This window comes from Lathyrus oleraceus, chromosome 6 (genome assembly GCF_024323335.1).
Source record: "Lathyrus oleraceus cultivar Zhongwan6 chromosome 6, CAAS_Psat_ZW6_1.0, whole genome shotgun sequence".
In the NCBI taxonomy this organism is placed as follows: Eukaryota; Viridiplantae; Streptophyta; class Magnoliopsida; order Fabales; family Fabaceae; genus Lathyrus; species Lathyrus oleraceus.
Genome location: NC_066584.1, coordinates 168,289,075 through 168,316,339, shown reverse-complemented (window position 1 = coordinate 168,316,339; position 27,265 = coordinate 168,289,075).

The following is a 27,265-nucleotide window of genomic DNA, read 5'->3' as shown; positions in this document are numbered from 1 at the left end:
ACTTATTCCTTCAGACGAGCAAAACTCATCAAACTTGGAATTCTTGAACTCCGTACCATGATCACTTCTAATCCGGACCACACAACTGTCCTTTTCCCTTTGAAGTCTTATGCACAGGTCTTTGAAGACATCAAATGTATCTGACTTCTCTCTGATGAAGCTTATCCACGTGTATCTGGAATGGTCATCCACCACCACGTATGCATATTTCTTCCCACCAAGACTTTCAACCTGCATAGGTCCCATTAGGTCCATGTGCAACAGTTCCAGAACTCTGGAGGTTGTGGGATGTCCCAGCTTTGGATGTGACATCTTGGTTTGCTTGCCCACTTGGCATTCTCCACAGACTCTTCCTTCATCAATCAGGAGCTTTGGAATTCCTCTGACAGCTTCCTTGGATATTATCTTCTTCATTCCCCGTAGGTGGAGATGTCCAAGACGTCTATGCCACAGCTTCACCTCTTGTTCTTCCTTGGCTGAGGAGCACATGGTGGAAAAGTTAGAGACTTGAGGTTCCCACAGATAACAGTTATCTTTGGACCTGGTTCCTCTCATAGCTTCCTGATTGTCACCATTTGTCACAATGCATAGCTCCTTAGTAAACTGAACATGGAACCCTTGATCACACAGCTGACTTATGCTGATGAGGTTTGCAGTTAGTCCTCTTACTAACAGCACATTATTCAGTTTTGGCACTCCAGAACAGTCCAGTTTGCCCACACCTTTTATTTTTCCTTTGGCACCATCACCAAAGGTCACATAGCTGGTAGTGTGAGGTTGAATATCTACCAGTAGATTTTCCATACCAGTCATGTGTCTTGAGCATCCACTGTCAAAGTACCAGTCTTCTCTGGAAGAAGCCCTTAGAGCAGTGTGTGCTATCCTAGCATACCATTGTTGCTTCTTAATGGAAACATAGCGCTTATGTGTTTTATGCTTAGGCTTAACATGCAAGGCTTGGTTAGGGAAACCATGAATCCAGTAGCAGAAGGCTTTTATATGACCAAGCCTACCACAGTGGTGACACCTCCACTCCTGGTATTTCCTCTTCTGATGATCATTCATCCTAGTTCCTCGATGTTGAGACATTGGCTTTGACTTCCGCTTGAACTTCTGAACTTTAGCCTTTGGGCGTTTGTGTTCAGTTGAGGATCTTTTCCCAAATCCAAGGCCAGATTTGGTTCCAGACTGCTGTCCCACCTTTAGAATCTCCTCCAAGGTGTCAGTTCCCTTATTCATCATTCTGATGGATTTAGTCATCTGATTCAGCTTGGAGGTCAGAAGGGTTATCTCACCATTTAGACCCTCTATGACAGACAGTTGCATCTGTCTCTCATCTTCCAGTTCCTTGATGAGTTTCTTTTGCTTTTCTCCTTGTGCACGCACTTCTGCACTGGTGGAACACAGCTTCTTATAGGCTGCAGCAAGTTCATCAAAGGTCAGTTCATCTGCACTTGAGTCATCTTCAGAGGCACAAACACTGGTTAGTGCAGTGACATGTTTGGCAGATTCTCCTTCAGATTCACTTTCAGAGTCTCCTTCAGACCATGTGATAGCTGTAACACCCTTCTAAGATACCCCAAAATATTTAATTAAAATAGCAATATATCAATCAGAGTAATTATGCAATTAAGGGTGTCACACAATCACTTCACACCATTTTCCAAAATATCCTGTCATGCTCATTTATTTCATCAAAATAAAACATGTGCATAATACGCAGCGGATACAACTAGCAACATTCAAACCATGTAATACATTACATGTAAAGTTGTTCAACAACCAAAAGAAAACATAGTAAAACATCCCATCCCGATGTTACATCTACCAGAGCATGACCCACTAAGGAGACTACACTAGACTCCAAGCACTAGCTTCTACTCAATCACTGCTCGTTACCTGAAAAATAGTTGTAAGGGTGAGTTCCTCAATCAATATAATGAGCATTATAAAATATCATGTCATGTTAAGTAATTTAACACATTAATCACCCTAATCACATCACACATTCGGTAACGGCACATCAATTCAATTATCATACTCAATACAAATACAACTCATGCTCATACTCAATATCAACACAAACACACGTATAATATTGGAATACATCCATTCATATTATACGCCATACACATATTATGCAATGAGACTCCATGCATGCGGTACCGACTATTTGTGAACATATAGTTCACCTCACCGTCCAAATCCAGGCACGGCTACCAAGCCCACTAGTCCCACTCATTTGAGACTTAGTGACTCACTCACTAATTCCTCACCATGGGAATTAGCTACCACCCCAAGGGCCATGCTATGCACGCTAATTCACCTAGCATGCAAACATCAACAACAGTCCAAAATGACTAACTCACTAATTCCTCACCATGGGAATTAGCTACCACCATAAAGGCCACAATATGCATGCTAATCACCTAGCAATGCTAAATCATCAACCACAATTCAAGAATAGACGTATGCTCACACTCTAAGCCATAAAACAGTCTATTCACAAATGCACACATAACTGATACTTTCACAAGATCATGCATACCATCACACATCATCAGTATTTTATCACATAAGCATATCAGATCATGCCAAAGAACAACCACAGTATTAGCACACTCTACTAATACCTACACTACTCAAAACGACGGGAAATGATCCCTAATATATCGTACATCAGCTAAATCACATTACTCAGCTGAACAACCAAAAACTGCACAACAACAGCACAGAAAAATCACAATCCTGCCCATATGCGTACTGCCTAGTCCCATACGCGTATGGCCCATTTCTCAGCCAAATCCCATACGCGTAACACCCTCTCATACGCGTATGCTACGCGTAGCCCTTCCCCATACGCGTACCAACAGAGACCAAACTACGTTCAAAACATCATCTTCCTCATCCATACGCGTATTGCCTAGTGCCATACGCGTACCAGACCATCTCATACGCGTATTGCCTAGTGCCATACGCGTATGACCAGAAACCAGACTTCCAGATCTGCTATGGCTTCTCTGCTACGAGATCTATCCAATTCAACCTTCCACAGTCCAATTTTACACATTATTCGTTCATATCCTCTAACATAATTCATACCCTATTCGATTTCACAAAATCTAACATTATTACATCTCATTCCTACGAATTCCTTTCAATCATAATCCAATTTTTACGTTCATCCAACATTTCACAATTTTCATCATGCATCATTCAAATCAGGGACAAATCAATAGTCTATCACTACCCATTACATGTTATCCCATAATACCCATTAAACGATGATAAACCCCCCTTACCTGAGTTAATCCGGCAATCCTGCAGCTTCAAGCTCTTCCTCTCTTCAACCCTTGTTCTCTGGCTCTTAGCCCTTTTCCACTTTTCTGTCTCTTTTCCCTTTTCACGTGAAAATAACTCTTTTTACTAACTGAGACCTTTTCTAAATTCCAACTTTTATTCCAATAAAATAATAACCCAATAATAATAATTCCAATAATAATATTCCAATTATTTAATTAAATTAATAAATATATTATTAACTTAAATTAAATAATTATCTTATTTTATCGGGGTGTTACAACTCTCCCCCACTAAAAGAGTTTTCGTCCTCGAAAACATACCTCAAGCGAATCACTCTGAATATGACTCTTTCATCTGACTCTCAAGTTCCCAAGTCACATTGCCACCTGCTGGTCCTCCCCAAGCTACCTTCACCAAAGCAATCTCTTTACCCCGCAACTGCTTCAACTCTCGATCCTCAATCCTCATAGGTGATGTCTCAACAGTCAGGTTATCTCTCACCTGTACATCATCTACTTGGACTACATGCGACGGATCAGGAATGTACCTCCTCAACTGAGACACATGAAACACCTCATGCAAATTCGCAAGCGACGGCGGTAAAGCGATACGGTAGGCTACCTCCCCTATCCTCTCCAAAATCTGATAAGGACCAATAAATCGAGGTGTCAACTTCTTCGACTTCAAAGCTCGACCAACTCCAGTTATCGGAGTAACACGAAGAAACACATGATCTCCCTCTTGGAACTCAAGTGACTTCCTCCTCTTGTCGTGATAACTCTTCTGACGACTCTGAGCAATTCTCATCTTCTCCTGAATCATCTTAATCTTTTCCGTAGTCTATTGAACAATCTCCGGTCCAACCACAGCACTCTCACCGGACTCATACCAACATAAAGGTGTCCGACATCTCCTACCATACAAAGCTTCAAACGGTGCCATACCAATGCTCGAATGAAAACTATTGTTGTAGGTAAACTCAATCAAAGGTAAATAACAATCCCAAGCACCTCCCTTTTCCAAAACACAAGCCCTCAAAAGATCCTCTAGTGACTGAATCGTCCTCTCAGTCTGACCATCAGTCTGCGGATGACATGCAGAACTCAATCTCAGCTTAGTTCCCAAAGCCCTCTGCAAACCTTCCCAGAACTTCGATGTAAATCTAGGATCTCTGTCCGAAACAATACTCGACGGAATACCATGCAAACTTACAATCTTCTCAATATACAGCTCAGCTAATCTCTCTAACGGATAATCCATTCTGATCGGAATGAAATGAGCCGATTTTGTCAATCTGTCAACAATCACCCAAATAGCTTCAAAATTCTTAATTGTCCTCGGTAACCCAGAAACAAAATCCATACTGATACTGTCCCACTTCCACTCTGGAATAGCCAACGGTTGCATTAGCCCAGACGGCTTCTGATGCTCAATCTTTGACTTCTGACAAGTCAAACGAGAATAAACAAAACTTGCAATTTCTCTTTTCATTCCCGGCCACCAAAATAACTTTTTCAAATCATGATACATCTTCGTAGCTCCAGGATGAATACTCAAGCCACTACGATGTCCTTCTTCAAGAATACTCTTCTTAAGTTCGGTAACATCCGGAATACACACCCGATTACCAAATTTCAAAACACCATTCTCATCAACTCTGAATTCACCACCTTGACCTTGATTCACTAAAGTCAACTTATCAACCAAAAGCACATCGGATTTCTGACCCTCTCTAATCTCATCCAGAATACCACTCGTTAACTTCAACATTCCCAATTTAACACTATTGTGAGTACTCTCATACACCAAACTCAAGTCTCTAAACTGCTCAATTAAATCCAATTCCTTAACCATTAACATAGACATATGCAATGATTTCCGACTCAATGCATCAGCCACTACGTTTGCTTTACCCGGATGGTAATTCAAACCAAAGTCATAATCCTTCAGAAACTCTAACCATCTCCTCTGCCTCATATTCAGCTCTTTCTGATCAAACAAATACTTTAAACTTTTATGATCACTGAAAACCTCAAATCTTGACCCGTACAAGTAATGCCTCCATAACTTCAGAACAAATACCACGGCTGCCAACTCTAAATCGTGTGTCGGATAGTTCCTCTCATGGACCCTGAGTTGTCTCGAAGCATAAGCTACAACCTGCTTATTCTGCATCAAAACACCACCCAAACCTAACAATGAAGCATCACAGTAAACCTCAAATGGTTCCGATGAACTTGGTAATATCAGAATAGGAGCAGTAGTTAACCTTCTCTTTAACTCTTGGAAACCTTCTTCACACTTTGAGTCCCAAACAAACGCTTGCCCCTTTCTAGTCAACATCGTTAACGGTAACGCCAACTTAGAAAATCCCTCAATGAACTTCCTATAATAACCTGCAAGTCCAAGAAAACTCCTTATCTCAGAAACTGACTTCGGAGCTTCCCACTTAGATACCGCTTCTATCTTAGAAGGATCAACAGCAACACCACCTCTTGAAATCACATGACCAAGAAAACTAACCTCTTCTAACCAAAATTCACACTTTGACAGTTTAGCAAATAACTTCTTTTCTCGTAGAACTCTTAAAACCATTCTCAAATGCTCAGCATGCTCTTCTTCAGATTTCGAATACACCAAAATATCGTCAATAAACACCACAACAAACTGGTCTAGATACGGATGGAAAATCCTATTCATATACTCCATAAATACTCCAGGCGCATTAGTCACACCAAAAGGCATTACAGAATACTCATAATGTCCATACCTTGTTCTGAAAGCAGTCTTCTGAATATCCTCAGTTTTCACACGTATCTGATGATATCCAGATCTCAAATCTATTTTGCTGAACACACTCGCACCAACCAACTGATCCATCAAATCATCAATCCTCGGCAAAGGATACCGATTCTTGATCGTCACTTTATTCAGTTGTCTGTAGTCCACACACAACCTCATAGTACCTTCTTTCTTCTTAACCAATAACACTGGTGCACCCCACGGTGACACACTCGGACGAATAAATTTCTTATCCAACAGATCTTCCAGCTGACTCTTCAATTCAGCTAACTCAACAGCAGACATACGGTACGGAGCCATCGATATCGGCCTAGTACCAGGTACCAAATCAATCGAGAACTCAACTTCACGCTCTGATGGTAATTCATTCACTTCTTCCGGAAACACATCAGGAAAATCACACACCACGGCTAGATCGCCAACCACCAGTTTATCTTTAGCCTCCATAGTAGCTAACAGCATGAACAACTCTGCCCCATTTGCTACTGCCTCATTCACCTGCCTTGCAGATAAAAACAAACTCTTTCCTTCCTCAGGAATCTCTCTCTGAACACAGCCCAAGTGATCTCAGCATTCCCAGCAGTTTCCAACTCAGTGCGGGTAGCAACCCACCAATCATCTGCTTCCTCTGACAGCATATGCGTACCGAACCTGACCTTCTAGTTATCGGCACACTCAGTCACTCAGAAGATCCTCTCAATCTCCTTCAACCACTTCTGAGCACCATCTGGATCGTATGCTCCCTTGAACATTGGAGGATTGTTCTTCTGGAACTCACTCAATTGACGAGCAGCTCCCATTCCCACAACATTCGGATTCCTTCCAAGTACTCCAGCTAGCATACCCAGAGCCTCAGAAATCGCAGCATCATCTCTACCTCTTCCAGCCATCTCTATTCTGAAAACCCAACAAGCTAAACAATAAGTACTGATAGGGTTACACAACACCTATCCCGTACAGGGGAAACAGAATAATTACGACTCGACTCGACCGACTATGCTCTGATACCACTAATGTAACACCCTTCTAAGATACCCCAAAATATTTAATTAAAATAGCAATATATCAATCAGAGTAATTATGCAATTAAGGGTGTCACACAATCACTTCACACCATTTTCCAAAATATCCTGTCATGCTCATTTATTTCATCAAAATAAAACATGTGCATAATACGCAGCGGATACAACTAGCAACATTCAAACCATGTAATACATTACATGTAAAGTTGTTCAACAACCAAAAGAAAACATAGTAAAACATCCCATCCCGATGTTACATCTACCAGAGCATGACCCACTAAGGAGACTACACTAGACTCCAAGCACTAGCTTCTACTCAATCACTGCTCGTTACCTGAAAAATAGTTGTAAGGGTGAGTTCCTCAATCAATATAATGAGCATTATAAAATATCATGTCATGTTAAGTAATTTAACACATTAATCACCCTAATCACATCACACATTCGGTAACGGCACATCAATTCAATTATCATACTCAATACAAATACAACTCATGCTCATACTCAATATCAACACAAACACACGTATAATATTGGAATACATCCATTCATATTATACGCCATACACATATTATGCAATGAGACTCCATGCATGCGGTACCGACTATTTGTGAACATATAGTTCACCTCACCGTCCAAATCCAGGCACGGCTACCAAGCCCACTAGTCCCACTCATTTGAGACTTAGTGACTCACTCACTAATTCCTCACCATGGGAATTAGCTACCACCCCAAGGGCCATGCTATGCACGCTAATTCACCTAGCATGCAAACATCAACAACAGTCCAAAATGACTAACTCACTAATTCCTCACCATGGGAATTAGCTACCACCATAAAGGCCACAACATGCATGCTAATCACCTAGCAATGCTAAATCATCAACCACAATTCAAGAATAGACGTATGCTCACACTCTAAGCCATAAAACAGTCTATTCACAAATGCACACATAACTGATACTTTCACAAGATCATGCATACCATCACACATCATCAGTATTTTATCACATAAGCATATCAGATCATGCCAAAGAACAACCACAGTATTAGCACACTCTACTAATACCTACACTACTCAAAACGACGGGAAATGATCCCTAATATATCGTACATCAGCTAAATCACATTACTCAACTGAACAACCAAAAACTGCACAACAACAGCACAGAGAAATCACAATCCTGCCCATACGCGTACTACCTAGTCCCATACGCGTATGGCCCATTTCTCAGCCAAATCCCATACGCGTAACACCATCTCATACGCGTATGCTACGCGTAGCCCTTCCCCATACACGTACCAACAGAGACCAAACTACGTTCAAAACATCATCTTCCTCATCCATACGCGTATTGCCTAGTGCCATACGCGTACCAGACCATCTCATACGCGTATTGCCTAGTGCCATACGCGTATGACCAGAAACCAGACTTCCAGATCTGCTATGGCTTCTCTGCTACGAGATCTATCCAATTCAACCTTCCACAGTCCAATTTTACACATTATTCGTTCATATCCTCTAACATAATTCATACCCTATTCGATTTCACAAAATCTAACATTATTACATCTCATTCCTACGAATTCCTTTCAATCATAATCCAATTTTTACGTTCATCCAACATTTCACAATTTTCATCATGCATCATTCAAATCAGGGACAAATCAATAGTCTATCACTACCCATTACATGTTATCCCATAATACCCATTAAACGATGATAAACCCCCCTTACCTGAGTTAATCCGGCAATCCTGCAGCTTCAAGCTCTTCCTCTCTTCAACCCTTGTTCTCTGGCTCTTCGCCCTTTTCCACTTTTCTGTCTCTTTTCCCTTTTCACGTGAAAATAACTCTTTTTACTAACTGAGACCTTTTCTAAATTCCAACTTTTATTCCAATAAAATAATAACCCAATCATAATAATTCCAATAATAATATTCCAATTATTTAATTAAATTAATAAATATATTATTAACTTAAATTAAATAATTATCTTATTTTATCGGGGTGTTACAATAGCTAACCCCTTATTTTGCAATTTGAGGTAAGTAGGGCATTCAGCTCTGACGTGTCCATACCCTTCACAACCATGACACTGGATTCCCTTGCCGTGATTGAACTTCTCATCAGAAGTTGATCTTTTCTTAATGTCAGACGGGATGTTCTTGACATTGGGTCTACCTCTTTGATCAATCTTCTTCACGAACTTGTTGAACTGTCTCCCAAGCATGGCTAAGGCTTCTGATATACTTTCATCACCTCCAGTATATCCTGCTTCTGACTCCTCTTCAGCATTAGATACAAAGGCTATGCTTTTGTTCTTCTTCTCAGCATACTCACCCAAGCCCATTTCAAAGGTTTGGAGGGAACCAATGAGTTCATCCACCTTCATGTTGCAGATGTCCTGCGCCTCCTCTATGGCTGTGACCTTCATAGCAAATCTCTTAGGCAAGGACCTGAGAATCTTTCTTACAAGTTTCTCTTCAGCCATTTTCTCACCTAGTCCACCAGAGGTGTTTGCAATTTCAAGAATATTCATGTGAAAGTCATGAATAGTCTCATCCTCTTTCATCCTCAGATTTTCAAACTTGGTGGTCAGCATCTGAAGTTTGGACATCTTCACCTTGGAAGTACCTTCATGAGTTACCTTGAGGGTATCCCAAACTTCCTTAGCTAGTTCACAGTGGTGTACCAGCCTGAAGATGTTCTTGCTGATTCCATTGAACAATGCATTCAAGGCCTTGGAATTCCCAAGAGCTAATGCCTCTTGCTCCTTGTCCCACTCTTCTTCAGGAATCTGCACACTGACTCCATCTTCACCTGTCCTCATTGGATGTTTCCATCCTTTGTTGACAGCTCTCCAGACTTTGCTGTCTAGAGACCTTAAGAAGGCTATCATACGAGGCTTCTAGTCATCATAATTAGAGCCATCCAACATGGGTGGTCTGTTTGAGTGTCCTAAATCCTTGTCCATGGTACTAGAAAGTAACTTCCCTAGATCTCACCCAGAAATTCACAGGCAGGGTGCCTGCTCTGATGCCAATTGAAATTCTAGTTATCAGACTTTGGATGTCACACTGGTTGTTATGACATCCAATTCTGCACAGACAGGGATTATGCAGAACTTAACAGTAAGTGCAGTAAATAACACAAGTAATTGTTCACCCAGTTCAGTCCAACATGACCTACGTCTGGGGGCTACCAAGCCAGGGAGGAAATCCACTATCAGTAGTATCAATTCAAAGCTAAACTCACCCGTTTACAACTTATCACTTAATCCCTACCCAATGCAATTTCAATCTTAACCTAAGATCAGAGTTCCTACTCACTCCCCCTCAATCACCTCAGTGATTACTATCTTTAAACAATATTAAAGACAAGTTGAAGTCACACTTCAAACAACTCTTGATTGTGCTTCACAGCTTTAATCAAGATACACAGCACTCACGCTTAAAAGCTTTGAGTGACACAACACTTACAACTCAATGAACTCCCTATGCCAAAGCTATCATCTACTTGATAATGACTTGGCTTACAAGATACGTCTAATACAAGACTCACAAAAATACAGCAGTGAAGTATGATGGACACAAAAAATCTTCACGCCTCAAAATCCCTGAAACTGAATGAAGGAACGCCTTCCTTTTATATTGCAGTGTCCTGGGCTTTTGCACCTGTATTCTCCTGAATTTAAGGTCACACAAGTTCCCATAAATTCAACATTTAGGTTACTAACAAATAGGCTATTTATTAGGTTCATTGAATGTAGATTGGTTGTTGATTTCCTGGTTTTTCTCTAAGCTGTTGACTTCCTGAAGAATAGCTTGAGAAAAAGCTGAAACAGAAAACTGAACAACCTACAATATAGCATATGCTGTCAGGCATGAATGTCACGACATTCAGCTTGACATCAAGGTCCATATGCTGAGTCTGTTTTTCCAGAAAACAGACTGTACAATTTTGCTGACCTGTACATGATCAAAATGACCATACTACAGTGACAGCTTACATTAATAAATGTCAAAGTGTCCAACTTAACATTTACACAATTGGCCTTAAGTTAGTTCTGTTATTCTTTTGAAGAACAAACTAAGTTACATGCTGAAGTATAGCAGAACACCACTCTGTCTAATCTTCAGCAGCTGCTGTCTATGATGAATGTCATAACATCCAGTTTGACATTCAGTCAGTAGGCCTTATGCCAGGTCTGGTCTTTCCTTGATAACCAGACTGGAAATAAATACTAAGTTCTAACAGAACACCTGCTGTTCTATTCCTTAGTATCTGTTGACAGGTATGAATGTCACAGCATCCAGTTTGACATTCAATAAATCCTGTGTTAGCTAGTCCTGCAGTAACTACACTGTAGTCACACATACATGTCATGATATCAGTCAAGACATTAGTAACCATCTAGTGTTTTACCATATAATGCAGCCAATTAAACACCTACACAAGGGAATTTGGATTTCTATATGACATTCTTGTCTATTGGATTGCAGCCAATTGGTGAGATCTTTTCAACTCTTAACTTTTAAATTTATGCTTAGGATTAGTCTCTTCATCTCCTCCCCACTTCTTTAATATCAAAATCTCTCCCTCCTTTTAAAAACTTCTTTGTTTTTACTTGTTTTTTCTAAACTTAGACCATTTTGGAAACTAGAAACTTTGGCCTTATGCCATTACATTTAAAACTTCTTTTCTTAAATAAACATGTAAATAAATTTAACTATACTTGAGTTAAAGACTTCAAAAGCCAAAAAGAACTAACTCATTCAAACCATTTTTTTAGGACTTTGTGCCTTTCAAACCTAATTTTTGTTAAAAGCAAAGCATCCACTTTGAGATTTGTATCACGAACTACGAGGTTTTGATCCCTCATTTTTATGTTGGTACGTAGGCATAAGTCCGAAGGCCTTGTCAAACACAAAAATATAATTAATGAATTCTTTTCTCATACCCCCATTTTACTTACTTGCAAACATCATTTGTACAAAATACATATGCACACAAGAAAGAGCTCCCTAGGAGTACCTAGGAAACTTTGGGTGCTAACACCTTCCCTCTGTGTAACCAACTCACTTACCTGTAATCTCTGGCATTTTATTAGTTTTGATTTGAAAAATTCTTATTTTTGGATTTTGTTCGTACTTTTCCCTTTTCCCTTGGAAACAATAAAAGCACGGTGGCGACTCTTGTTATTTGACGTCTTGCTTATCCATAACTTGATGATCATGAATTTACCGCTACACAAATTAAGTGGCGACTCTGCTGGGGAGTAGTCTGCAGTGGGTTTAGCCTACTTTTTTGTGTGTATGTAATTGTATGTTTGATGTATGTATATTTGTTTGTGTGATATAATCTGCTTGTTGTTCTTGGTGATCTCTGAGTGATGAGATAAGTTCTAACTCGAACTTGAGTGCAATTAAGATATGAGGATGGCATAGTCAGGTTCGACTTATGTGGAGTAGTCCTTAACAAGTTGGCTTGAGATCCATCTACTCAGTGGAGACTCTTTTGGATTTGGAAATGTCACATAAGTATTTGTGGTTAGGCATTACTATCTCTGATTTGGGGTGCGAGAAGCTCAGGACCGTAGTACATTTAACCCCTCTTGACCTATTTAGGACGTAGTGCAGAGACTGTTCAAGTGTAAACTTGATAACAATTGTTACGCGATACTACACTCAGACGAGTTTCTCTTGAGAATATTATGGGTCGATGAGTCGGCCATCTTAACTTGTAATATCCGATAGATAGAATTAAGACTCTGGGAACTTTTTAGAACATGATCTACAGGTTTTATCCTTAGTTCACTCCTTTGGGATAGTTCTTACCTAGACTCCATGCTCGCAATTTACAACAAACCCTTGATTCTTGGTTCATCCAATCAAGTCTTGTCAATATCAATGGAGCTTGGGTGTTAATAAGGTGAAAACCATAATCCACCAAAATGGATGGTTGATCTTGACAATTACTTGATTCATACCTTGACCTTCGTTTGTTTGCCTTGTGTTTGATCCCTTATTTGTGATTGTTGCATTCATGCATCCATGCGCATCATAACATTCATCACACGAAAATTTCAAGGAACTGAGGTGTTATTTGAAAATATTTTTCAGACCATGGATTATGGACGAAGGAACACTAAGAAGTACAATTTCAGATGTCCCGACTTGAAAGAGTTAAGGAAGCTAGCATATGTTGTATTAGATCCCTTGGACTTCAAACAAAGTCATGGGAAGTTTCTGTCTATCTTGTCAGTTGATGTGGTTGAAGGACTCTTGAGCGTATTGGTGCAGTTTTATGATCCTTTCTACCGTTGCTTCACTTTTTCTGATTATCAGCTTGTGCCTACGTTGGAGGAGTATGCCTGTCTCTTGGGAATACCTGTTTCTAACAAAGTGACATTTAGTAGATTGGAAGAGATTCCCATATCTCATCTTATAGTTGAAGCTCTTCATCTGAAGAAGTCCGAGATATAGGCTCATTGGGTGAAGAAAGGAGGATTGTTTGGATTTCCAGTTGATTTCCTCATCAAGGAAGCTACTACCATTGCTCAAGCCAGTAGTTTGGACGCTTTTGAAGCTATCTTGTGTTGCTCATCTATGGATTATCTTTGTTCCCTAACATTGACGGTTTTGTTGATGTTAACGCCATTAGAACTTTCTTGATTGAGAATCCTATGCCTACTCTGTTAGGGGATATGCACTTCTCTTTGCATTTGAGGAATTCTAAAGGTGGTGGAACTATTGTGTGTTGTGTTCCTCTTCTGTACAAGTGGTTTATTTCTCACTTGCCTCAGGCACCTGCTTTTATGGAGAACAAACAATGTCTACGGTGGTCTCAGAGACTTATGTCTCTCACTAATGATGATATAGTTTGGTATGATCCTTCTTTGAGCATTTTGGAGATTATTGATAGTTGTGGTGAATTCTCTAATGTGCCTCTCATTGGTACACAAGGAGGAATCAACTACCACCCTTCAAAGGGAGAAACAATCATTATCAACAAAGGATAAATGAGAGTTGACTCACCGGGGATACATTGACAAAGGCAACGATCCAGGAGACATATCACCGGTTACTGGGAGATATGCTCAAAAAAGGAAGTAACAAACATCACCGGCAAATGGTAAATGAAAGAGGACCCACTGGGGATAAAATTACTTAATCAGAGCAATTATCCGAAAGAGGGGGGGGATATCAATACCGAATATTGGATAATGATAACCGTCAAAGAGGGGATTACATCTACCGGATACTGGGTAGAAAACCACGGAAAAGTAACTGTCATCAACTAGGATGAACAACAAGGGTTAACTCTGCAAAGGGGAATGAATCTTACTCAACTGGGGAAGGACAAAAGGCTTCGACCAGAGAGTGCATGAGATATACTATCTATTACCGTCAGAACGTAGATAGTATACTCGCATGGAAGATTATCCACAACCGGTTACTGGGTTAATAAAGGATAAATCAACCGAAAGAGAAAAGGCATCGGGATACCAAAACTAGGTATATAATGATGACCAATTCAGGAGAGAAACAATCGTTACCAACAACAACAGGGTAGACGAAACATGACTCGCCGGGGATAAATTGCGAGCACAAGGCAACTATCCAGGAAAAAGAGGGAATATCACCATCGACTATTGGATGAAGATAACCATCAAGGAGGGGATTACACCTACCGGATACTGGGTAGGAAACCATGGAAGAGTAACCGTCATCAACTAGGATGAACAACAATGGTTAACTCTGCAAGGGGAGGAACATAGGGTTTACAACTACCGGATACTGGGTAAAAAATCACAAATTCCGCTAGGGGAAGAAAGTAGGATTTACAACTACCGGTATAAGGGTAGAAAACCACAAACTCCGTTAGGGGGGAAAAATGGGATTTACAACTACCGGTATAAGGGTAGCAAACCATAAACTCCGTTGAGGATAAGGTCAATAATTATTGATTACTGAGCAATTATTCATTTACCACAGGGAAACACCAGAGACAGTCACAAAAGGCCAATTTAGGATCAAACCAAAAAGGCAAACTGAATCAAGACTCATCCTAATGAGGATATAACTCAATAGGGAAACCGATCCCAATATATGTGTTGGGAGGGAATGGAAACAACCCTCGTCCACGAGGATATAACTCAGTGAGGGAATACAGAAGGAAAGATAAACACTTTCTGCTTAAGGGGCTGACTCTACATGGAGGGATCAGACACCGACATTTTCTTGGGGAGATATATATATTACCAAATAGCAGGAGACAACAAACAACGATATATGGCAAAGAATGCAACATGAATATCTGAATGTTATAATTATGCATGTATATGCGTGATTTATGTTTGATGAATGCTGACAAACAGACATATCTAACACACACAGGTCCAGAAATCAACCACCCGGTACTACATCTCAAGAGAGAAAGCCAGGATCGCCGGAGAACATCCAATCTGCCGGGGATCAGAGACAACAACATCTCTGCAGGGATGAATCATCAGTCTCAGCTGAGGAACAAAGTTCATTGCACAGGCAGAAATTGCCACAAGGGCAACTCTACTGGGAAATCCATCTGAGGGAGATAAGGGGAATCTGGTGATCCAACACCAAGTACCAAACTCACCAAGGAAATCACACCTGCTGAGGAGAAAAGATCGCACAAGTAGAATCTGCCACACAAACAACTCTACTGGGGATTAGATATGCCAGGAAACAACAATATCTCTGTAGGGGTAACATCATCATAGATAAGATCCAACACACCAACAACTCCGCTGGGGATCTATCTGAGGAAAATAACATCATCATAGATAAGATCCAACACACCAATAACTCCGCTGGGGATCTATCTGAGGAAGATAACATCATCATAGATAAGATCCAACACACCAACAACTCCGCTGGGGGTCTATTTGAGGAAGTGAAGGAATTCTGGGGATCAACCACCAAATATAGAACCTTCCAAAGAGGACACTTTTGTTGAGGAGGGAAAACCACTGCTCTACTGAAGGGAGGGGAGGTGAATAACCTCAACAAGCACTCTGCTCGGGAGATAAATCACAAAAGGTTCTGGGAGAAGAGGATACAGTTAAGCCAGGAATATGAACAAATGTCTTACCCTGTTGGAAATCATGCCACCCTTGGGAGAGCACTGAGAATCCCTTAAGTATCCTTTCATCATTGTGAATGTTCATTTTGTTTAAAAAAACAATTTGTGAAAAATTTGTTTGTTTATGACAATGATATTTTCTCAATTAAAACATGCAAAACATTTGTTGAATAGAAACAAATAAGAGTGCAAACAATTAGATAAAAGCTCAAATTTATTTGATGGAATGGTAGTCTGCAAATGGCAAGACTCCATAGATCTTTACAAATTTGAAATTGGTGATATATATTGGAAAAGGGCTACATTGAACATAATGACAATTTCTCCACCAATTCCGAGGTCGATGTATTCGAAGCTTCAGTTGACGACGAATGAACAAGAATCTCTGGTGGATGACAGATGTAGAACAAAGTCTTGTCAGGATGCAGTTACTTGCCAAATCCCTAATTTTTGCCTAGATTGCCCCAGGATGAGGTACTCAATCTAGCGGGATGCATATATTCATTTTTTCATGTCTCTAACTTTTGCCTGGATCGCCCTTTCGGGTTTTCAATCCACCGAGACGCTCATTTTTACCTAAGCCGCCCTTTTGGGTTTTCAACTTAGCGAGCTATTCTGTTTTTATTTTTAGGCGAAGTATTTCTTGACTGCATCTGAATTCACAGGACGAGTGAAATCCTCCCCATCCATAGTTGTAAGTATTAATGCACCGCCTGAAAAGGCTCTCTTAACAACACATGGACCTTCATAGTTTGGAGTCCACTTGCCCCTGGAATCGGGCGCGAAAGACAAGACTTTCTTGAGCACGAGGTCACCTTCTCGGAACACACGAGGCTTGACCTTCTTATCAAAAGCTTTCTTCATTCTCTGCTGATATAACTTACCATGACACATGGCAGTCAATCTCTTTTCTTCTATCAAATTCAGTTGGTCATAACGACTCTGAATCCATTAAGCATCAGTCAACTTGGCCTCCATCAAGACTCTCATTGATGAGATCTCCACCTCTACTGGGAGTACGGCCTCCATGCCATAGACAAGAGAGAAAGGGGTTGCCCCTGTTGAAGTGCGGACAGATGTACGATATCCATGCAAAGCAAATGGCAGCATCTCATGCCAATCTTTGTATGTGACAACCATCTTCTGGATAATCTTCTTGATATTCTTATTAGCAGCTTCAACAACCCCATTCATCTTGGGTCTGTAAGAAGAATTATGGTGTGCAATCTTGAACTCGCTACACAACTCTTTCATCATATTTTTGTTCAAGTTAGATCCATTATCAGTAATGATCTTATCCGGCACACCATAACGGCATATAAGTTGATTCCTGATAAACTTCACAACCACCTGCCTGGTCACACTTGCATATGATGCAACTTCAACCCACTTAGTGAAGTAATCAATTGCTACGAGAATAAACCTGTGTCCATTGGACGCTTTCGGCTCAATCATGCCAATCATGTCAATTCCCCAAATAGAGAAAGGCCATGGTGATGAAATCACATTCAGAAGTGTCGGAGGAATATGAATCTTATCCGCATAAATCTGACACTTATGGCATTTCTTCACATATTTGCAGCAGTCAGACTCCATTGTCAGCCAATAGTATCCTGCTCTCACCATCTTTCTAGCCATGATATGTCCATTGGAATGAGTACCAAATGCACCCTCATGGACCTCAGTCATTAACAAGTTTGCTTCGTGTCTATCCACGCATCTGAGCAGAACCATGTCAAAATTCCTCTTATAAAGCACTTCGCCATTGAGGTAGAAACTGCTTGACATTCTTCTCAAAGTCTTCCTATATTTCACAGATGCCCCAGGTGGGTAGACCTGGTTCTGGAGGAAACACTTGATGTCATAATACCATGGCTTATCATCTTTCACCTCTTCAATTGCAAATACATGAGCTGGTCTATCCAAGCGCATCACAGTGATGTTGGGAACTTCATTCCAATATTTACCCACAATCATCGAAGCAAGCGTAGCAAGAGCATCCGCCATCTGATTATCATCTCGAGGAATATGATGGAAGTCAACCTCAGTAAAGAACGTTGAAATCCTCCTCGCATAATCCCTATATGGAATAAGACCAGGCTGATTCGTCTCCCATTCACCCTTGATCTGATTGACAACGAGGGCCGAATCACCAAAAACATCAAGATGCTTAATCCTTAGATCAATGCATTCTTCCCATCCCATAATGCAGGCTTCGTACTCAACCATATTATTCGTGCATTTGAAAGTTAGCCTTGCTGTAAAAGGAATATGTGTGCCCTGAGGAGTAATGATTACTGCCCCAATACCATTTCCATACTGATTTACAACGCCATCAAATACCATACTCCATCTGGAACCAGGCTCTGGCCCTTCATCGAGTGTAGGCTCATCACAATCTTTCATCTTCAAATACAGAATCTCCTCATCTAGGAATTCGTATTGAACTGACTGAAATCCTCAATCGGCTGATGTGCCAAGTGGTCAACCAATATACTACCTTTAATAGCCTTCTGAGCTCGATACTCAATATCATACTCAGATAACAACATCTGCCAACGGGCAATTCTCCCGGTTAAAACAGGCTTCTCAAAGATATACTTAATTGGATCCATTCTGGATATTAACCAAGTTGTATGATTTATCATATACTAGCGTAAACGCTTAGCAGCCCAAGCCAAAGCACAACATGTCTTCTCAAGCGTTGAGTATCGAGACTCACAGTCAGTGAACTTCTTACTCAGGTAGTAAATAGCATACTCTTTCTTTCCTGATTCGTCTTGCTGACCAAGGACACAACCCATCGAGTCCTCAAGAACTGTCAGATACATGATCAAAGGTCTTCCTTCTACAGGCGGAGACAGGATCGGAGGTTCAGACAGATATTCCTTGACACTATCGAAAGCTTTGTGGCAATCCTCGGTCCAATCATGAGACTGATCTTTCTGGAGGAGCTTGAATATCGACGCACATGTGGCAGTCATGTGGGATATGAATCTGGAAATATAATTCAAGCGGCCAAGAAAACCTCGGACTTGCTTCTCAGTTTTGGGCGCAGGCATCTCTTGTATTGCTTTGACCTTTGCAGGATCAACCTCAATACCTCTTTCACTGACAATAAAGCCCAATAACTTGCCAGAACGGACTCCAAATGTACACTTGTTAGGATTCAGACAAAGCTTGAACTTCCTCAAATGCTGAAAAAGCTTCACCAAGTGCTCTACATGTTCAACTTCCGTTCTTGACTTAGAAATCATATCATCAACATATACCTCAATCTCCTTGTGCATCATATCATGGAACAAGGTAGTCATAGCACGTTGATACGTGGCTCCGGCGTTCTTCAAACCGAAGGGCATCACTCGATAACAGAATGTTCCCCAAGGTGTGATGAATGTTGTCTTCTCCATATCCTCGGGTGCCATTTTAATCTGATTATATCCGGAAAATCCGTCCATAAACGAGAAGACTTTGAATTTAGTTGTATTGTCTACCAACATATCAATGTGTTGTAGAGGGAAATCATCTTTCGGAATAGCTTTATTCAAATCTCTATAATCCACACACATTCGGACTTTTCCGTCTTTCTTAGGCACGGGCACAATATTGGCCACCCATTGAGGATATGTAGAAGTCACCAGAAACCCCGCATCAATTTGCTTCTGAACTTCTTCTTTGATCTTCACTGCCATATCAGGATGAGTTCTTCTGAGCTTCTGCTTCACAGGCACACACTCAGGCGTCAAAGGCAGGAAATGTTGCACAATATTTGTATCTAGACCCGACATGTCTTCATATGACCAAGCGAAGATATCAACATATTCTCGTAGCAATTCGATCAACCCCTTCTTAACAGACTCTTCAAGGAGTGCCCCAATCTTCACTTCTCGCACACAATCTTCAGACCCCAAGTTGACTGTTTCCAGATTCTCAAGATGCGGCTGAATGATCTTCTTTTCATGCTCAAGTAGACGGGTAATCTCATCAAGAATCTCGTCAACATCATCTTCCTCTGCCTCAAATACAGGGAACTCAAAATTGGGAGATAGCGTTGGATCATTATGTTCAATGGGTTTAGAAATCAACCTGCATAATGATTTTGGATATGAAAAGCTTTTAGAAATCAAACAAGGCAAATCATTATGCAGATGAAAAGATTGATTTTATTCTTTTTTAGGGTTTTTTGTGATCACCAATTTCATGCAAAAAAGCGAAAAGGGAAAATAATTGGAAAAACAAACATTTAACATGAATTTATTGAATGAAAATATCATTATATTTATGTTGCCAACAATGTCATCACTTCTCCTTTTGGCATGGGAGAAGGGTTTTCAAACAAAGTGATCATTACTTTGACTTGTGGACAACTGTAGGAACATCCACAGCGACCCAATTGTTGCAGATCCCTTCAGGGATGACAGAATTGTTTGAATCCTTTACATCCTCTTCCAAAACAGCAGCAGCTTCTTCCTCTTGACCAATGTGGATAAAACCTCCACTCTTGAACAACCCTCTCTAATTGAAGACCCCAGAAGAAAAGCCAATACCAGCCCGAGACTTATTGTCTTCCAGCTCAATCATTTTTCCTAAACCAGCAATTGCACCACACTCAATGGCCAATTTCGCATCTCTATGGGAAGTAAATGAAGGAGTTCTCTTCTCAACAGGCTCAGCTATAGATAAAGCTTGGAAATGAGTTCCAACTTCATCCTCATCATCCATGTATGAGAAAGAAGACAAGTGATTTGGAAATCACTTGGTCCAATCTTGATTGGGAGATAAACTTCCCCAATCACAGTCTTACGCGACCCATCGAAAGCTTTCACAACAACTCCACTCTGCCTCATGGGAGGCCCTTGACAATACAATATGGAAAGAGTGGATTTTGGCAATACATTCAGGGATGACCCAGTGTCCACCAGCACATTGGACATGGCGTCGTCTTTGCAATTCATGGATATGTGTAATGCCAAGTTGTGGTCTTTTCCCTCCTCAGGGAGATCAGAGTCACAGAAACTCAAATTGTTACAAGCAGTAATGTTTACAACAATGCTATCAAACTGTTCTATTGTGACATCGTGATCTACATATGCCACATCCAAAACTTTCTGCAGAGCCTCTCTATGCGGTTCGGAATTCAGAAGCAAAGATAACACGAATATCTTGGATGGCGTTTGTAGAAGCCGGTCTACAACATTGTACTCACTCTTCTTGATGAGCTTCAGCATCTCATCACAGTCTTCATTCACATTGCCACTAGGGCCAACAGAAGTAGGAGATTTTTGTACAGAAGAGGGTTTAACAACAGGTGTCGGATTTTGGGTGCTCACAGCATTCCCAATCGGGCGTTCAACAAAGTCAGCTTTAGCTTGGGGCTTCGGTGGTGCTGAAAACACATGACCGCTGCGGGTCAGACCACTTACATCAGCAATATTCACAACAGAGGAGGATGGCAAAGTCACCTCTTTCCCATATTCTACAGCAACAACGTTGTAACGGAAGGGAATTTCCTTTTCAAAAGAATACGGTACAGGACCGGCAGGCTTGATGATCAGGGAAGGAGAAACTTTCTGCTTGCTACCATCATACTTGATAATAACAGGCTCGGGTATCTGAAACACTGGGGAAATTACGTTGACCTCTGGCTCATCTTCGTCAACATTCATATTCTGAAGGATCTCAATAACTCCTTCGTCTAGCATTTCCTGAAGATCTTTACGCACCTGGGGACAACCCAATCTGTTAACAGGGTAAATTCGACATTTATCATGATCGTGTTCATAGTGACTGTAATCACACAACAAACGATACAACTCCACCAGAGATTGTTGAATATGACTGACATATTTGACCTTGTACTTGCCAGGGCAGCCCTGGACCATGCTAACAGATTTCCCATGCTCAAGCAATGGGTTCTTCTTAACATTAGGACCTACGTCCTCAAAGCACAAAATGCCACACCTCATAAGGTCTTGAACCTTGGTCTTCAACGGAAAACAATTCTCCACGTTGTGGCCGGGAGCACTAGAGTGATATACACAATGCAATTCAGGTTTATACCACCACTAAGGGTTAGCAGGTATAGCTGGCGGGTCTCTCAGAGTAATCAACTTCCTCTCTATCAAAGAGGGATATAGCTCTGCGTATGTCATCGGAATCGGATCAAAATTGATCTTCTTCCTCTTATAACTCGTGCTGGCTTGATTACTGTTGCGAGGCTGATAGGCCTGCTGTTGAGGACGGTGTTGTTGTTGCTGATACTGTTGAGATGATTGTTGATTATTGCTATGCTGCTGATACTGTTGATTGTCTCTGAAAACAGGTGCTATATGAGCCACCTGATGCTGATTACTGGCAGGACGCACAATCTTCCTCCTCATAGAGGGTCTTCTAGATTTCATATGGGAAGTCACAGCATGTGCCTCTCCATCTTTCTTCTTTGCAAACGCCCCATATCGTTTGGAAGAAGAGCCTTCTTCCTTGGTTAGACGTCCTTCTCTAACCCCTTCTTCTATACGCATCCCCATGTTCACCATCTCGGTGAAGTCAGAAAGAGCGCTAGCAATCATCCGCTCATAATAGAATGAACTCAAAGTCTTCAAAAAGATCTTGGTCATTTCCTTCTCTTCTAGTGGAGGCACAATCTGCGCTGCCACCTCTCGCCACCTCTGTGCATACTCTTTGAACGTTTCTTTGTCCTTCTGAGACATGGCCCTTAGCTGATCTCTATCGGGAGCCATATCCACATTATACTTGTACTGCTTGACGAAGGCCTCGCCAAGGTCATTGAAGGATCGGATGTTCGCACTGTCCAAACCCATATACCACCTCAGGGCAGCACCGGACAAACTGTCCTGAAAGTAGTGGATGAGCAACTGGTCGTTATCAGTCTGAGTAGACATCTTCCTGGCATACATGACCAGGTGGCTGAAAGGACAAGTGTTCCCTTTGTATTTTTCAAAGTCAGGGACCTTGAATTTCACAGGAATCTTCACATTGGGAACCAAGCATAATTCGGCAGCAGATTTTCCAAAGAGATCCTTTCCTCTAAGAGTTTTCAATTCCTTGCGAAGCTCAAGAAATTGATCATTCATAGCGTCCATCTTCTCATGAACATCTGGGCCTTCAGATGGTTCAGAATGATAGATGGTGTCGTCTACCCTAGGCACGGTATGCACGACAGGGGGAGGAACAGCAAGGACCGGGCTAGATGCCGGCATAGAAGCAAAAGTTGGAGCAGGGCCCTCAGGCATGAAATTGGGAGGCATACCCCACGGAAACCCGGCTGGCATAGCTGTCGGAGCAAAATGTGCACTGGCTGCAGGCACAGTTGAGGAAACAATCTCAGAGATGACTGTCCTCTGGGGAGGAGTTGAAGGTGTTGGAGAAGATTGGTTCTGAGCAGCCAAGAATGATTCCATCAAAGCACTCAGTCTGGTGACTTCTTCTTTGAGTTCACGGTTCTCTTGCTCTAGATGATCCCTCAATCTGGAAGAGTTGGCTCTGGTGTAGTACCGGTGAGTCAGCTTGTCTTCAAAATAAATGAAGAGCGCAGAGTTAGACCACAAGACCAGAAGCCGGGAACAAAATTTGCTTATGCATATGATGCATGAAATGCTTGTACATATGATTTGTTTTTTATTTCAAAGGAACTCTAGGGTTTTATTTGCAAATTTTGGAAATATTAAGCATTTATTTCATATGGAAATATCTCATCAAATATCAGCAGGAAAAAGAAGTACAGCATTGTCAATCGTATACAAGAGAAAAGGAAAATAATCATCCTATGGATCCCTAGAAACAACATCCAAAGCTCGGGACACAGGAAGATAAGATGCGTGAAGTCTCTTCACCTCCCTCTCGTAAGCTGCCTCCATATCTGCCTTCTCTTTGGCGAGTCGGTCGTACCTCCTTTTCCAAAACTTGGAAGACTGAGGAAGTAGAGAAGTTCATGTATCATTAGGATCATCAATAACCTGATGCTCGAGGAACTCCATCAGAGCATCCTTCTCCTTAATCTGCTGAAGGAACTCTTCCCTTTCACGGATCCAGGCACGTGATAGGTCTTCGTCTCTCAACTCCTCTACTCCTTGGTTAGGGAGGGTTGAAGGCCCAGCCACAACCAAAGGTGTAGGTCTCGGATAATCATAAGGCATGAGATACTCAGACGCTCTCTTCCTTACCCAAGCAGTGTAAGGCTCCATAGCAATACAATTCTTAGGACCCATCTCATTCTTTCCTTTCTTATGAACCTTGCGCCAAGCGCGAACCATTCTTCCCTTCAAGCCTTGGGGATCTTTACCCTCCTGAAAGAACACACCCTCTAACAGAATGTTATTAGGTTTATCCTTTAGGGGGAACCCAAGCTGACGACGTGCTAAAATAGGGTTGTAGTTAATCCCACCACATGTACCAAGAAGAGGCACATTGGAGAATTCACCACAAGAATCAATAATCTGCACACCACCATATACACGGTTATACCAAGAGATATCATCATTAGTGAGAGACATAAGTCTCGTGGACCACCGTAGACATCCCTTGTTCTCCTTGAAAGCGACCGTCTGAGGTAAGTGAGAAATAAACCACTTATACAACAGAGGCAAACAGCACACAATGGCACCACCACCCTTTGCATTCCTCATATGCAAAGAGAAATAGGTATCACCCAATAGAGTCAGAACGGGATTAAGAGTAGAGAAGATCCTAATAGCGTTCACATCCACAAACTTATCGATGTTGGGGAACAATACCAACCCATATATGAGAAGTACAAATATGGCTTCAAAGGAATGAGGAACTCAGAAGGGAGACGTTGAATTCCGCCTTTGGTAGTCATATGAGCACCAATCAGAGATTCATCTATGTGCAACATGTCAGCCATCTCTTGAGAAGTAGGAATACTCTCCAAGCCACTGAACGAAAACTGATCCAGAATAGGTATACCCACGAGATAAGCATACTCTTCAAGGGTAGGCAAAAGCTGAAAGTTCGGAAACGTGAAGCAACGGTACAGAGGATCATAAAACTGCACCAATACGCTCATCAACCCTTCATCCACCTGAGTAGTCAGAAGAGGAAGAAGCTTCCCAAAACGAGCCTTGAAACCCAAGGGATCCAATACATAGGATGTCAGATTCCCTAACTCTTTCAAATCGGGCTGTCTGAAGCTGTACTTTTTTGTATACCTTCTTTGTCTTTCCATGTCTGAAAATTTTGCAAATAAACCCCTTAAGTTCCTTGAAAATTTCTTTTTTTCCCGATGATATGGATGCAGATGAATGCATGAATGCAATAATCACACTCAAGGATCAAGCAAAGCACACCAAACAAAGGTCATGGGATGGATCATATCATCCTTAATATCAATCATCCATTTTGGTGGATTATGGTTTACACCTTATCAACACCCAAGTTCCATTGATATTAAGGCCATATGAACAGATCAACCATGAATCAAGGGTTTGTTGCAAGTCACGAGCATGGAGCCTCGGTTAAGAACCACCCAAAGGGAGTGTACTAGGGTTTAAACCTGCCAAACATGTTCTACCAGAGGTTCCCATAGTCATCATCCCATCTTTCGGATATTATCGAAGAAACGACTACTCGTATTCCAAAAATATTCTCAAGAGAGACTCTTATGAGTGTAGTATCGCGTAACAATCGTATCAAATCTTACATTTGAACGACCTCCGCACTACATCCTAAAAATAGGCCAAGATGGGTTTGGGAAACTAAGGTCCTTGGCTTCTAAGGTCTATATTGGAAAGAGTAATGTCTAACCACAACTTACTTGTGTGACATTATTGATCCCAACATGACCTCCACCAAGTGAATGGACTCGCAAGTCAACTTGCTAAGGAATAACTCCACACAAGTCGACGAGACTACGCCATTCTCCTATCCTAAGTGCACTCGAGTTCGGGCAAAGAACTCATCTCACAAAGATCACCAAGCACACAAGCAATTAATATATCAAACAATTCAATCATTACATACAATACAGTAATCCCAAATTGCACAAAAATATGTCACAAACAATATAATACAACAAGTGTGAAAAGTTGGCAAAACCCACTAGGGATATTTTATCCCCAGCAGAGTCGCCACTTTTCTGTAGCGGTGTATTCGTTACCATTGGAGATATTGACTAAATCCAAGGTAAATCATACAAAGTCGAGTCGCCACCGCACTTCTATTTATCCAAAGGAATGGTTAGAAAGCGAACAAAAACCTAAAAGTTTTACAAACAAAACTAGTAAAAGAAACAGAGATCTGGGTAACGGGGTTGGTTATGCAATGGGAATGTGTTAGGCACCCAAAACATCCTAGGTACTCCTAGGGAGCCCTTTTCATGCTTGTTGCAAAGGTTATTGTTTTTGTGAAATTTTTATTTGTGCAAACATGATTGAAGAGATGAGAAAAGAATATACAAGTTTATTTACATTTTGTGTTTGAATGGATGAACCCATTGCCTATGTACCCTCTTATAAAAAGATTAGGATCAAAACCTCGTAGTTCGGGTAAAAAAATTCAAAACAAATGAGTGGATCGATTGGTCCAAAAGCCTTAAGGTCTTTTGTTATCAAAGGGAGAAAACTCAACATGAAAAACCACAAGTCCACCATGTGAGGATAGCTTCAACATGCTAGTGAGGGGTTAACCCTATAATAAGCATGGAAGGCTCATTGTCCATCACTAAGGACAAAGGTGAGTATTACATCTACCACAAAGATAACTCAAACCTAATAGCTCAAGGTTATGAAAAATTTGATTAAGAAAGTGGACATGGAACCACAAAAGAAATTTGAATGGGTTATATTTACCAATTAGAAGTATGTAAAAAAAATGGTCGAAGTTGACTTAAAGATTCAATTCAAGATGAGTGTTATGAAAAGAAAGTTTGAAAATCAAAAGCATAAGGCTTAGGTTTCTAATGTTGAAAACAAAGTCAGATGTTTGCACAAAAAGTTTTGGTTTGGGTTAGGATGGAGAAATGAAGAAAACAAAAAG